The 14,477-nt window shown below is 47.8% G+C and overlaps 1 pseudogene; it reads right to left on the bottom strand.

Moving 5' to 3' along the window:
* Nucleotides 1-10,460: 10,460 nt before the first annotated feature.
* LOC119289889 lies at nt 10,461-13,232 on the bottom strand (annotated as a pseudogene).
* Nucleotides 13,233-14,477: the final 1,245 nt, after the last annotated feature.

The raw sequence follows: 14,477 nt of genomic DNA, 5'->3' as shown, positions 1-14,477 counted from the left end.
TTTGTGTACCCGCCGTCCGTCGTAGGGCCGGCTGCCCGTGTACGTTCCACCCCGTACGCCCACGTCGTACGCATACCATGCGGTTCGGTAGTGCGATCGGGAAAGGGAAAAAACGACGCCCCACCCCGACACCCCATCCCCGCGTACGAAACCCTAGCGGCATCAATGCCGCCGTGGTCCACCGCCGTCACGACGTCGAGCGGCGTCCGTAGTCACCCACGCGTCGTGTCACCGGTGTCGCGTGAAACCGACACCCCATCCCCGCCTAAGAAACCCTAGCGGCATCAACACCGCCGTGGTCCACCGCCGTCACGACGTCGACCCCGACGTGCCCGTCTAGTCGCGAGCACCGACGGCGTCCGTAGTCACCCACACGCCGTGTCGCCGGTGAAACGCCCAGTGCTCCCGCGTCAACGTTCTGTCCTGGTACGCGCCCTCCACGACGTGGGTGGCAGCAACGCATCGGCGTCGACCCCAGGCGAGGACCCCTCGACGACGCACAGTAGGTTCTATGGCTCTTTTTTTTTCTTTTTGATTTGTCCATTGCATTTCTTTATGCAAAATGATTCCCTACTTAGCTAAATAAGAGAGGAGAGTAGTGACCTCTTAATGACCTCATAATGATTTTGTATGTTCAAATTTGTATGCATGCCGCATAGTCATGTCAGTGTTGACGAATTTACTGTATTCGCGATGATGTTGTGGAATGTTGGCATTGATCTCAAACCTTATTTGTATGTGCATAGATGGAGCAAGTAACCGGATACGCCAGTGATGATTCCGGTAGCGATAATGGATCCTCGTCATTGAATGCGAACCAACCTCCCGGAGACAACTATATGAGTCAGGATGAATCGTACAGTGGTAATGTAAGTGCCTTCAATGTTGACCAAAACATATTGAATACAAACTAGTTATTTGACACTTACATGTCCTTTTAAATTTGTACAGCTACATGGCAATAATGACGATGAGGAATATGATATAGATGTACAATTTTATGCAGATAGTGTGAACCAGGTATATTGAAAAAATTGTACAAAAATGATTGACATTAAAATTGTATGACCACTTATTGTACTTTACATGTGCATAGATAAATGCTAATGGTGACAATGAGCGTAATAATATAGATGATGACAATGCCGAGAGCGAGGTCGATGCATCTCGTAGTGGGAGCGGTAGCCAAGTAAGTTCTTTACATTATTTATGGTTAGTAACAATACAAGAACAGATTGACATGCAAGGTTATATGTCATATTTTGCAGGGAGGTGTTGATGGTCCTAGCGGGAACGATGAGCACAGCGATGATGATCAGTTTGACCTTGACATGTGCTATGATGAATATCAACAAGAGTCACTTGATAGGCATTGGGTAGTGATGGTAAAGACATTCAGGTCATTAGACGAGGTGTACACGTTCTACAACAAGCACCCGAGAGAACGTGGGTTCAGCATCAGGAAGGACTCGCTAAAACGTTCAAAGGATCGCGCGAGGACTCCGCGCTTGAGGAGGTATCTCTGTTCCGCCGCAGGAAAACGATAGGCCAAGTTCTGTACCATGGAAGGCCGGACCCGCAAGCTTAGACCGGAGAGTCGATTCTTATGCGAAGCCCATTTGACAGTTAAGCTTGATAAAAAAACTCAATCTTTGGTATGTCAGCAATTTCTCCGATGATCACAGCCACACTCTTGCACGACCGGACGAAGTCCCTTTCCTTCGATCTCATAATCAGATCAAGCATTTGAGAGAGCTGAGATCTTAGCTATGGCTGGAGCTGGGATAAGAAAACATATCATTTTTGACATCATCGTTAGCAGGTATGGGTCGTATGCAAAGTCACCGTTTCAGAGGACAAAGCTGTATAATATGTGCTATAGGGAGAAGATGAAACTGTTTGCACAAGGTGATGCTGATACTGCCATAGGAATCATGTTGACCAGAAAGTACAGAGATCCAGACTTCTTCTTTGAGCACACAGTTGACGCTGAAGGCAGGCTCCAAAACCTGTTCTGGTGTGATTCGCAGTCACGCCGGGATTATCTAGACTATGGTGATGTTGTTGTGTTCGACAGCACTTACAAGATGAACAGGTATGGAATGCCGTTCATCCCTTTTGTGGGTCTCAACAACCACTGTTGCACTACGGTATTCGCCTGCACCATTGTTTTAGACGAGACTGAGGCTACATATGTTTGGTTGCTTAACACGTTCTTGAAAGCTAACTGCCAGAAGAGGCTCAAATCTGTAATTACCGATGGAGATGCAGCGATGATAAGGGCTATCAGGAAGGTGCTTTCTAACGTGTGGCATCGTCTATGTTCATGGCATATTGAAAAGAAAATGCAGAAACACCTCAACCACAAGTCATTGAAGGAGTTTAGGGCATTATTGTACTATGCCACTACACATAAGGTTTTTGAGGAGAGATGGGCCGCGTTTGTGTGCAAATGGCATCCGGGGAAAACGAAAACATGGCTCCATAGGATGTACAGGAAGAGGACGCTTTGGGCTGCATCATATTTGTCTGGTGGGTTTTTCCTTGGTATGCGCAGTAATCAGAGGAGTGAGAGTCTGAACTCCAGCCTGCACCTTCATCTTGACTATGGTATGACGATCGTTGACATGATTGTACACTATGAGAATTGTATTGTTCGCCTCTGTGAGAATGAAGCTTATGATGACTACACGGCCTCACCGACTCGTCCAGTAACAGTGACTGAGTGTCAGGCCATTGAGTCGTATGCTGCGAAAGCATTTACGCAGGCAAACTTTTATATGTTGCAACAAGATATAAAGAAGGTACATGAGCTTGAGGTAATTGATAGACTGACAGGGACCGATAGTCAGAGATTTCTGGTTGCGTGGAAGAATAACAGGGATCACAGATTTAATGTGGACTATACGCCAGGTAACTCGGCAGAAACTATAAAGTGTAGTTGCCGAAGTATGACTCGCAAAGGGCTTCCTTGCAAGCATATTATTCATGTTTTGAATGTACTGAACTTATCTATGGTACCCAAGTGTTGTGTCCTGCGAAGATTCTCAAAAAAAGCACGAGCTGGACTGCCCGTGAAGCGCACCAGCGATTTGCTTGCGTGGGCTTGGTTGAGTGGTGAGGACAGAGCTAGATATAGTGAGTTGACCATCAAATCTTCAGAAGCATGTCATGTCGCATGCAGTAATCCTTTCTTATTCGACAAGTTGACGGCAACTCTGGATGATATTATAGCGAATAAGGACATTCAGAGAAATGAAGATGATAGTCAGCGAAGCTTCATGAACAATAATCCATTTGAGCCTAACCGAGATCATATTTTGGTTCGTGATCCAGTAAAGGTTTCCACCAAGGACGCACCTAAGCAGAAAAGTAGAGGCCGCGGTAAGGGTGGCCCAGATGTGACAAAAAATGAGAGGCCTAAAGCATTTGACGAGAAATCTGGACGAAAATGTAGCATATGCAGTAGCTCAGGTCATAACAGGAGCACATGCAGCAAAAATGAAGAGTATGTCTATTCTTCGTTTATGTTAGTTTTGTTGTTTCATTTACGATACATTGATTCTCATAGTTTTTTGTATGCAGCAACTGGGCTTGAAGACAGAAGTCAGGACGGTGCATCTGTTTTACTGCATCCATTTATATGTAACTGTACGTCTTTTTTGCTTTGTTTATGTTAGTTTCGTTGATTCATCTACCGTACATTGATTCTCACAATTTTTTTATTTATTCTATGCAGCAACTGGGCTTAAAGACTCAAGGGAAGACGATGCAAGTGTTTTAACTCTTCCATTTATGTGAAAAACATTTGTTAAATTTATGTTCGTTGAGGGAGTCCTGGACTAGGGGGTGTCCGGACAGCCGGACTATCATCGTCCGCCGGACTCCAAGACTACGAAGATACAAGATTGAAGACTCCGTCCCGTGTCCGGATGGGACTTTCCTTGGCGTGGAAGGCAAGCTTGGCAATATGGATATGTAGATCTCCTACCATTGTAAACGACTCTGTGTAACCCTAGCCTCCTCCGGTGTCTATATAAACCGGAGGGCTTTAGTCCGTAGGACACAACATACATTACAGCAATCATACCATACGCTAGCTTTAGGGTTTAGCCTCCTTGATCTCGTGGTAGATCCACTCTTGTACTACCCATATCATCAATATTAATCAAGCAGGACGTAGGGTTTTACCTCCATCAAGAGGGCCCGAACCTGGGTAAAACATCGTGTCCCTTGTCTCCTGTTACCATCCGCCTAGACGCACAGTTCGGGACCCCCTACCCGAGATCTGCCGGTTTTGACACCGACATTGGTGCTTTCATTGAGAGCTCCTCTATGTCGTCACCGATAGGCTCGATGGCATCTTCAATCAACGGCGCTGTCCGGGATGAGACTTTTCTCCCCGGACAGATCTTCGTATTCGGCGGCTTCGCACTGCGGGCTAATTCACTTGGCCATCTGGAGCAGATCGAAAGCTACGCCCCTGGCCATCAGGTCAGATTCGGAAGCCTAAACTTCACGGCCAACGTCCGCGGGGACTTGATCTTCGACGGGCCCGAGCCACAGCCAAGCGTGCCGCATTGTTACGATGGGCATGATCTAGCTCTGCCGCCGAACAGTGCCTTGGTGGCCGCACAAGAACCCGCTCCGGTCCTTAGTCCGGAGCCGATCGCCCAGATCGAGGACCGGTGGATGGACACCGCCTCGGGGGCTGCAACTTCTATTGCGATGGAGCCGAAAACTAACCTTACCCCTCCCGAAGCTCGTGACTCCGAGGTGCCGGACTCCTTACCGAACTCCGGACCTCCCACGCCCCTACCAATCGAATCTGATTGGGCGCGGTTATGGAATTCACCGCCGCGGACATCTTCCAACACTCGCCCTTTGGCGACATCCTAAATTCGCTAAAGCATCTCTCGCAATCCGGAGAGTCCTGGCCGGATTATGGCCAGGATGGTTGGGATACGGACGACGAAGAAATTCAGAGGGAGTCCAGTGGCCGGACATCAGGACAGTTTTATAATACATTTCGGGTGTACGATACTCCTTGCCCGGTGGCGGCGGATCAGTAAGAAGCTTCTCCGCATCCAGCCTGCCCTAGTGCACCTTTGTGTGGGCAAGGGCCCGCCAAGCACCTTCAATACAGGCGGAGCGCTTGATGACCTCCACCCAGGGGCACGCATCCACCAGCCGCCGCACGAGGCCAAAGTAGCTCCCAGGCATGGCCTGTCCAGGCCACAGCCGGACTATAAGGCCCTTCATGGCCTCCTCAGCTACCTTGTGGAGTTCGACCAGCTGCTTCAGCTGGTCGCTTGGGGGCACCGGATGGCCGGCCTCAGCGTACTGAGACCAGAAGACCTTCTCCGTTGAGCTCCCCTCCTCGCCACGGTAGAATGCGGCGGCATCAGACACACTACGCGGCAGATCTGCAAACGCCCCTGGAGAGCTCCGAATGCGGGTAAGTGTCAGGTAGTTTACATTAACATGCTTGCTTTGCATGAAAAATGCCTTACCCGCCGCTATCTTCTTTACATCTTCAACCTCCTGAAGGGCCTTACAGGCCTCGGCCTTGGCGGACTTGGCACTTTCGAGAGCCGAGGCAAGCTCGGACTCTCGAGTCTTGGAGTCGCGCTCCAAGCTCTCATGCTTCTCCATGAGAGCCTGGAGCTCTTGCCGCAATTCCGCCACCTGTGCCTCCTTCTTCTCTCGCTCTGCCCGTTCCGCGGCCGCACTGCATTCGGCCACGGACACAGCCTCCTTCAGGGCTGCCACCTCGTTTGTGGCCCCTGCAATACCCATATTATCCTTGTTAATTTTATTGCGACCAAAATCATTTTCTGTAAGGTAACAATTCAAAGCGGTTCTACTCACCTTCTTTGTCCTCGAGCTGCCTCTTGGCATGGCCGAGCTCTCGCTTGGACCGCTCGAGATCCTGCTTTAACGTACCAACCTCCGTAGTCAGTGCAGCAGAGGTCAGCAGCACAGCCTGCAAACCCATATTGACATAATTTATTAAGCAACCTGCGAATATGTTTTTAGATCCTCAGTCCGGCTTTTCTTTCCGAACACCGAACCGAGCATCATGGGCTACTGTCTATGCGGTATTACATTACATAATTTTAACTTTTTACCTCAAAGCCTGTTAAAAGGCTGCTGCAGGCTTCGGTCAGCCCGCTCTTGGCGAGCTGGACCTTCTGAATCACCACACTCATAACAGTGCGGTGTTCTTCCTCGATGGAAGCGCCTTTGAGCGCCTCCAGCAAGTTGTCCGGCGCCTCCGGTTGGACGGAGGCCGCCGGTGTCACGGTCTTGCCCTTCTTTCGAAGGGGCCGCCTGCCGGACTTTGGAACCACTGCAGGTTCCATCGTAGAGTCCGGCGCAAAGTCCGGGAGGCTGCCTTGCGGCGCCTCCGAAGCCTCCTCCTGATGGGTCCCTTTCCGGGATCCCACCTCGGCGTCTTCATCGGCGCGGGGGGTAGAGGCCGTCGGAAGTGAATCCACATCCGACGGGGCCAACGACCCGCTCGAAGAAGCGGGGAGATCATCATCGGCCGGACTGCGGACAGTATGCGGCATTAGCAGGACACTATGTGGCACATAAGAAATTGCATATCAGGGATCCGGATACTTACGATCTCGCCGGAGGCCTGGCCCTTGAAGGCCACTCCTCGCCCCCAACGTAGGTGTTCGCGGAGCTGTCCGGGGGAATAGTTCTCCCCCTCTTGGACCCTTCGGCCTCCCCTGTTGGGGAAGCCTTCCTCTTCCTCTCTCCCTCCTCCGGGAGAGAGTCTTCTTCCTCCTCCTCGTCTTCGGGGGAGGAGTCCGCCTCGTCGTCGGACGCCTGATTATGGGAACTCTTTCGAGTCCCCGTGGCCACCTTCTTGGCCTTCTTCTCCGGCACCATGTGCGGTGCCGGAACCAGCAGCCCCGCTAGACGGGCATCCACTGGGTCTGCTGGCATAGGAGCCGGGAAGATGAGCTGCTCGGCCTTCTCCATCCATTCCTGTCAAAAGAAAAGGGAGATTGAAACCCTCTTAGAACCAATCTATTTACAACGAGTGTCCCGTAAAGGGGTAGAATCACTTACCTCGTCAGCCGGATGCTGCGGGTGAAATCCGCGATCTTCCGTCGCGGATGCAGGGGCTTCGGCGCCCTTAAACAGCACCCTCCAGGCGCCTTCGTACGTCGTGTCGAAGAGCCCGCTTAGCACCTGGTGCTGTTCCGGATCGAACTCCCACAGATTAAATGCCCGTTCTTGGCATGGGAGGATCCGGCGGACGAGCATGACTTGGACCACGTCAACGAGCCTGAGCTTCTTGTTCACCAGCTTATGGATACAGGCTCGGAGTCCCGTCAGCTCCTTCGGACTACCCCACAGCAAGCCCTTCTCTTTCCAAGAGGTGAGATGCATGGGGATACCAGATCTAAACTCGGGGGCCACCGCCCACGTAGGGTCGCGCGGCTCGGTGATATAGAACCACCCCGATTGCCACCTCTTGACGGAGTCCACAAAGGCCCCTTCGAACCAGAGGACGTTGGGCATCTTGCCCAACATGGCGCCTCCGCACTCCGCCTGCGTGCCCTTCACTACCTTCGGCTTGACGTTGAAGGTCTTGAGCCACAAGCCGAAGTGGGGCCGGATGCAGAGGAGGGCCTCACACACGACGATGAACGCCGAGATGTTGAGGATGAAGTTCGGCGCCAGATCATGGAAATCCAGGCCGTAGTAGAACATGAGCCCCCGGACGAAAGGGTGCAGTGGAAAGCCTAGTCCGCGGAGGAAGTGGGGAAGGAAGACGACCCTCTCATGGGGCCCAGGGGTAGGGATGAGCTTCCCCTCGTCGGGCAGCCGGTGCGCAATATCGCCGGAAAGGTATCCGGCGTTGCGCAGCTTGGTGATGTGCTCCTCCTTGACGGTGGAAGCCAACCACTTGCCTCCCCCTCCGGACATGGTCGGGGAAGGTTAAGACGAGATGCGCAAGCTTGGGCGTTGGAGCTTGAGTGCGCGGAGGTGGATAAGCAAAGGAGGAAGAAGGCGTGGGTGAAAAGGTGAATCCTTATCCCTTATATAGGCGGGTGAAGACTATGCGCCCCCCACCAGCCTGGTAAAATTCGCTTATCTCCCAAGCGCCACCATCAATGGCGCTGTTGGGTTACCCACGTCCGTATTGATGAGAATCCCGGAATAAGGGGAACACGATCTCTGCTTCGACAAGACATGCCAAGGAAACCGCTTCGCTAGACGTGCTGAGGTGGTATAATAAAAAATGATTCAAGTAAGAGCCTGGTAGCGGTGTGATGTCATGCCGCATAATACGTAGCAGATTGGACTTGTGTACATTTTATTCTCTCTACGGTGGAATGTGGAATTTATTTTGCAGAGCCGGACACTATGCTGGTGTTCATGATCTTCTCTGGATTATTCAAGGAAGGAACCCGCCTTGCAATGCCGAACATTATGCGCGGCGGACTTATCGTCATTGAAGCCTGGTTCAGGGGCTACTGAGGGAGTCCTGGACTAGGGGGTGTCCGGACAGCTGGACTATCATCGTCCACCGGACTCCAAGACTACGAAGATACAAGATTGAAGACTCCGTCCGTGTCCGGGTGGGACTTTCCTTGGTGTGGAAGGCAAGCTTGGCAATACGGATATGTAGATCTCGTACCATTGGAAACGACTCTGTGTAACCCTAGCCTCCTCCGGTGTCTATATAAGCCGGAGGGCTTTAGTCCGTAGGACACAACATACATTACAGCAATCATACCATAGGCTAGCTTTAGGGTTTAGCCTCCTTGATCTCGTGGTCGATCCACTCTTGTACTACCCATATCATCAATATTAATCAAGCAGGACGTAGGGTTTTACCTCCATCAAGAGGGCCCGAACCTGGGTAAAACATCGTGTCCCTTGTCTCCTGTTACCATCCGCCTAGACGCACTGTTCGGGACCCCCTACCCGAGATCCGCCGGTTTTGACACCGACATTCGTGTTGAGTATTTTATATGTGTGAAACAAGATTATTGCCTATAGACCATTGTCATTTGAGACTTGTTATTTTCTGTCCACTACAATAAAATTAATGTGGTGACAACTGTTATGTTGAGACATCATTATTGTTGATATAAATATTCACTATTCATTGTTTATATTACGAATTCTGCATGTATTTACTACAGTCCTGTCGTTGGTTAAATATATTAAAATAAGAGAAGTACTCTGCGAATTGTTGTTGAAAAAAAAAGAAAAAAATGCCCGCCCGTCTCCACAGCATGTCTTAATAAGCCCATCGTTATCAAGCCCAGCGGGCGACTACAACAGGCGTTTCAGAGCACGCCGTGGAAACTAGGCCCAACAGGGCAGCATCGATGGGGTACATTGACGGGGTAGTAGACCAGAGGAGTTCAATGTGGCGATGGGAGTTGTGTATATAAACTGGTCGTCGTCGCCTTCGGTCGGCGAGGTGGGACTAAACTAGCGTTAGTTTCCCTGGCGCGTCGTCTCAGCGGGGGTAACTGGGCCGACGCACGACGCGTCGAGCCGTCGAGAAGTCCGCGCCATCCATGGCCTTTTTGGGACGGCCCACGTCGCGTCTGGCTATCTCCACGTCGCCCCGCGGCCGACGCAAGTTTAGTCGCACCTCGCCGGCCGAAGGGGACGACGACCAGCTTATATACTCAGCTCCCGTCGGCACATTGAACTCCTCTGGTTACTACCCCGTCGATGTACCCCGTCGATGCTGCCCTGTTGGGCCTAGTTTACGCGTTGTGTTCTGAAACGCCTGTTGTAGTCGCCCGGTGGGCTTGATAACGACGGGCTTACTAAGACACGCCGTGGACGGGCGGGTAATTTTTTTACCTAAAATATTTTTTAAGCTTATCTAAACTAAACTAACACCCAGTGTGCTGTAAACTAACTTTTTGCTAACAAAATAACACGCAGTGTGCTGCCATAGTTTACTGTACAAAAACTTAACGACGACACGATTACATATATGTAAATCTAAATATTAAGTTTATTTTTCGTAAACTATTTTTTTGTATTTCTAAACAAAATCGCTGTGTTTTTTTAATAATGCGCTACCATAGTTTAGTGTACAGAAAATAAACGAGATCGTATTACATATATGTAATCGTAACATTAGTGTCAAAATAAATAGTTAGTATTAAATATTTCTTCAACAAAATATCGTGTACACATACAAACGGTAAGTACGCATATAACTATTCAGAAACAAAAAAATCATGTAAACAAAAAAAAGACTAATTATATAATATTTATGAAACAAAATATCATGTGGACATAAAAAACCTAATTAAGTGTATAATCTTTTCGGAAAAAAATAGTGGCAAAATCAATAAATATGTCTATTACATAAAATTCATAAGCAAGTGCGCAAAGCGTTTGGAAAATATAGTCCTCCAGTACCACCCAATCACATGCAAAACTCCTCCGTGCCGCATCTATTTCTTCTTCTTTGATATCCGAATAACTTTGTTTTTCACTTCATCAAGCTTGTTTCTTTCCAAAAAGATAAGTTGCGCAATCATTACCTCTCTCGAATCATCAATTGACCTCTGAGAAAAAAGTGGTGTTAACACAGCGTTCATTGTACATCGTAGTCTAAACATGACTTGCGTACCTGTGAAAATAAGCCTGTCCATTTGTCACCATCCCAATATTGAAAGCATCGAAGGAGAAATATTCCACATGAATTCCTAGTGCATACAATTTACGAAGATTAAATATCTACTGTACATACAGGACCGACATTCTGCCAAAGTAAGAACTCACCCATCATGTTGTTTTGGCATGTCATACGTTTGAATAGGCCAATTGGAAACATGCGGATAATTCACAATTCCGGTTGCATTTGCTTCTTCGATATCTTCTGCTAGTTGTTTTCTCTAAAGATATAATAAACATGGTGGAAAGAATGTCATTCAGTGTACTAAAGAAAACGAATGTTACCAAATGCACATTTCAAAGTTAAACCTACCAGGTCCTCAACGAGTTCTCTAGTAATACTGTCAAGTTTTCCGGTCATCATCGAGTCAAGAACCTGAAACTCTCTCTTCCCGCTATGCATGACGACAGTAATCCAGTGAGTGTTTTCCTTGTTTAGAGGAATGTAAGTTTGCATCACAAGGACCATAAAACACAATCAGCACATACTATCGTATGTATGTACCGTGTAACCAATCAAACTTACCTTTGATTTTTTGAAATACTCATCCTCACATCTATTCACGGGTCCATTACTATGCGACTCTGCTTCGTAATCGTTACCGACGGTCTTCTTTCCGGGTCTAATGTGAAGCAACCAATGTATCCTCCAAGTTGTCAACATGAAACGATCATCATTAACTTTGTCGACCAAATATGATGAGTATGCATTAATCACCTATAAATAATGTGTCAGATTTAATAATGGTATTTTCGAATCAATTGTAAAACAATATATGAAATTAACTTACGTCGCCACTTAGCCACTCATGGTTAATAATCTGACAAGCTCTCCGCACAGTGAGACCTTCTTCCATGCCATCATTGAAAATTTGTGTTTTGGCATGTTTTTGTGAATACTCATGCGCGCGCACGTACTTGATGGATGCTTTCACCACATCATACTCATCACTAGATTTGTTAACACCAGCATTTTGGCACAATTCTGTAACGCACAACTAAAATAATAATAAATGCAAATATATAAATAATTATTACGCAAGAACAATTAGAAACATAAAAAATATACTTCCTTTCGCAGAACGTTTTGCATGCTTGTTCGGTTTAGGGACCATATAAGGAGACTTGACATGTTGTGATCCTTTGCGTTTGCGCGTGCCAGTAACCTCCTCCACTTCCTCTTGTACTCCTTGAGAACCAAGCGACGGATGTGATGCGATTTCGTCCGTCCCTAAAAATGTGGCAGCTTTTTCATCTGATACTTCTGGTACATGGATAGGATCATCCATATCACCCTTGAAACTATCCCAGTACTCAGGTGTGCAGTAAAAAGGTGTGTTTCCACGAGAAGTTACATCAACGCCGTCATCATCCTTTTGCAAATTCATTTTGGAAGGTGTGCGGAACCGGTCTGAATCATATTTTTTATATACAAACTCTCTTTTCGGACGTCCACCATCGTTTGAAGACTCATTAATGCCTCTGTACCGATTCTCTTCGTCCTCTTCCAGGTTACTGGGTTTGTAGAAGACGCCGGTTTTGTTCAGTTTCTCAATCATCCTCTGCAAGAAAATATTTCATCTTAGTTCTTCAATTCAGTGATGGACATTAAAGTGACGTGCTCAAGTGTTACCTGTGCGCATAACTCTGGCAAACGAAGCATTTCCTTCCGAAGCTCATTCATCTCACTCAAAATCCGGTCCATAGTGGGCTTCTGGCTCGAAGCCTCCGAGGTACTGCCCTCTTTCCTCGTTCCAGTAACGTTAGATTTTTTGCTACTAGCTTTCTTGGTTTTTTGAGCTTCTTCTTCTGTAATTTTTTTCAGCCTGTACTCCTCTGTAATGTTGTCATCGATCTACAAATGCAACAAGAGAATTATACATACAAACCATATGCACACTTAACTTTATTTCATAAATGTAAAAAAAACATGATTACTAGGATTACCATCCCAACACCACGACCATATTCATAGTCGTATTTGTCTCTTCTCACAGCCATATCTTCCGTCCAGTTCCTCATCAGCGGGCTCAACAATGTCAACGGATCATATTTTGGACCGGTAATTGGTTGCACCTTCTCCCAGTATAGGTACTGCAAAACACATAAACTAATTAAATTGCATGTTCTTCCGTGACATTTTATAACAAAAGTGTTGAAATTAATAAATACAACGTACTTGCAAAAGGGCGAGGTTCCCCTGGGGCCACTGCCTAACATGGCCGTCCTGCAGAAACTTACCAATCTCCGACAAACAGAATCGTGAAGTGAATGCATTCCAGTTGAACTTCTTTATCAACTTAATATTTTGCACTAAGGCATAGTATTTTTTCGGAACGTATTCATGAGACACTGGTGCAATTATAGTTCCAAAGAGAACTAGAAATGTCATCCGAATAAAGTCATCATCAGTGCTCTTATTCTTCACAATTTTTTCTATGAGATCATCAATCATGATCTTACCATTTTTCTTGCTAACAAACTAACTGGTATTTTTTTGGTTGCTTTTTCTCCTTCAGTACTAAGAAACCCAAAAACATCCACTCCATTGTTTTTCCAACCAAATATGGAGTACACATCATCAGGCCTTAGTGAAATAAGACCTTTACTTCCAACAGTACTTCCAGAACTCTCTTCAACCATGATTTTTTTGCTACTCGGATTGTAACCTTGGAGTAAAAAGTGAAGCAAAAAATCACGCATCTTTATCGATGGTATTCTAAACATGCCCTACATATCCGTTTCATAAAACCGGAATTTCTGACTGGGTGACAGTTTGTCAACTAGGCTAACCCACTTTTGAACAGAACATGGAATCACACCGTCGATATTCATACTGCATCAAATAGTTTTCTGTCACATACCATCGCACTGCTATGAGCCTCGTCGTATAAAAAAACAGGAAAAAAAACTTACACGACGGCGACGGTGGGAGAGGCACCGGCTGCGTATATAGGGGGACGGGTCAGGGTACACAGGCCGGCGCGGGCGCACCGACGGCGTTTGGACGGTGGGGCGACGGTTGGAGAGGCACCGGCAGCGTATAGGGAGCGACGGGTCAGGTCAGGCAGGCAGGCGCAGCCGCACCGGCGCCGTTTTGGAGTGTGGGGCGACGGGCGGCGTACGTCGGCAGCACGTGCAGATCATGGCGGCGGCGAGACGGGCTGGACGTACAAGGAAAATTTGCATGCGCGTCGGCTAACGACGTCGCCCGAGCGCTGATTGCGGCGTCATTGTTAGTGGGACGGCCCCATGCACGCATGCACGTCGGTTAGCGAGACGGGCAGACGGCCCTTTTTTTTACTGGGCCTCATTTTTTAACTAAATAAAGTAGGCTCATTTTTTTAACTGTATCAAATTTTTTTACCTTAACCAATTTTTTAACTTAGGCAAACGTGCCCATTTTTTTAACTTAATCAAATAGGCTCATTTTTTAACTTAGCCAAATGTGCCCATTTTTTTCCACGTGCTACAGTGCCCTAGCAGGGCACGCACGCAAAAATTTGTCGCGTTTCGAGTCCGTATGGATTTTCTATGATTTTCCGTGCCGAAAACGCCGAAAATACTGCCTGGACGTGACGCAACGTACGTTCGTTGTCGGATTTCATTCATTTTGGCTGTGGGGTGCCCGGGTGGGGCCTCACACACGCTGGCAAAAGTTGGGTGCATTCCGTCAAACCGCTCAGGTACTTGCTGTGGAAGGGGGTGGTTTCGGTATGGGCGGAGGGGACCCTAGGTCGCACGTCTCCGCTTCGCATCCACAAAACGTGCCCATTTTTTTCCACGTGCTACAG

This window comes from Triticum dicoccoides, chromosome 4A (genome assembly GCF_002162155.2).
Source record: "Triticum dicoccoides isolate Atlit2015 ecotype Zavitan chromosome 4A, WEW_v2.0, whole genome shotgun sequence".
NCBI classification, from domain to species: domain Eukaryota; kingdom Viridiplantae; phylum Streptophyta; class Magnoliopsida; order Poales; family Poaceae; genus Triticum; species Triticum dicoccoides.
The sequence above is the reverse complement of the archived record's forward strand: the minus strand, read 5'-3'. Positions and strand labels throughout refer to the sequence as shown.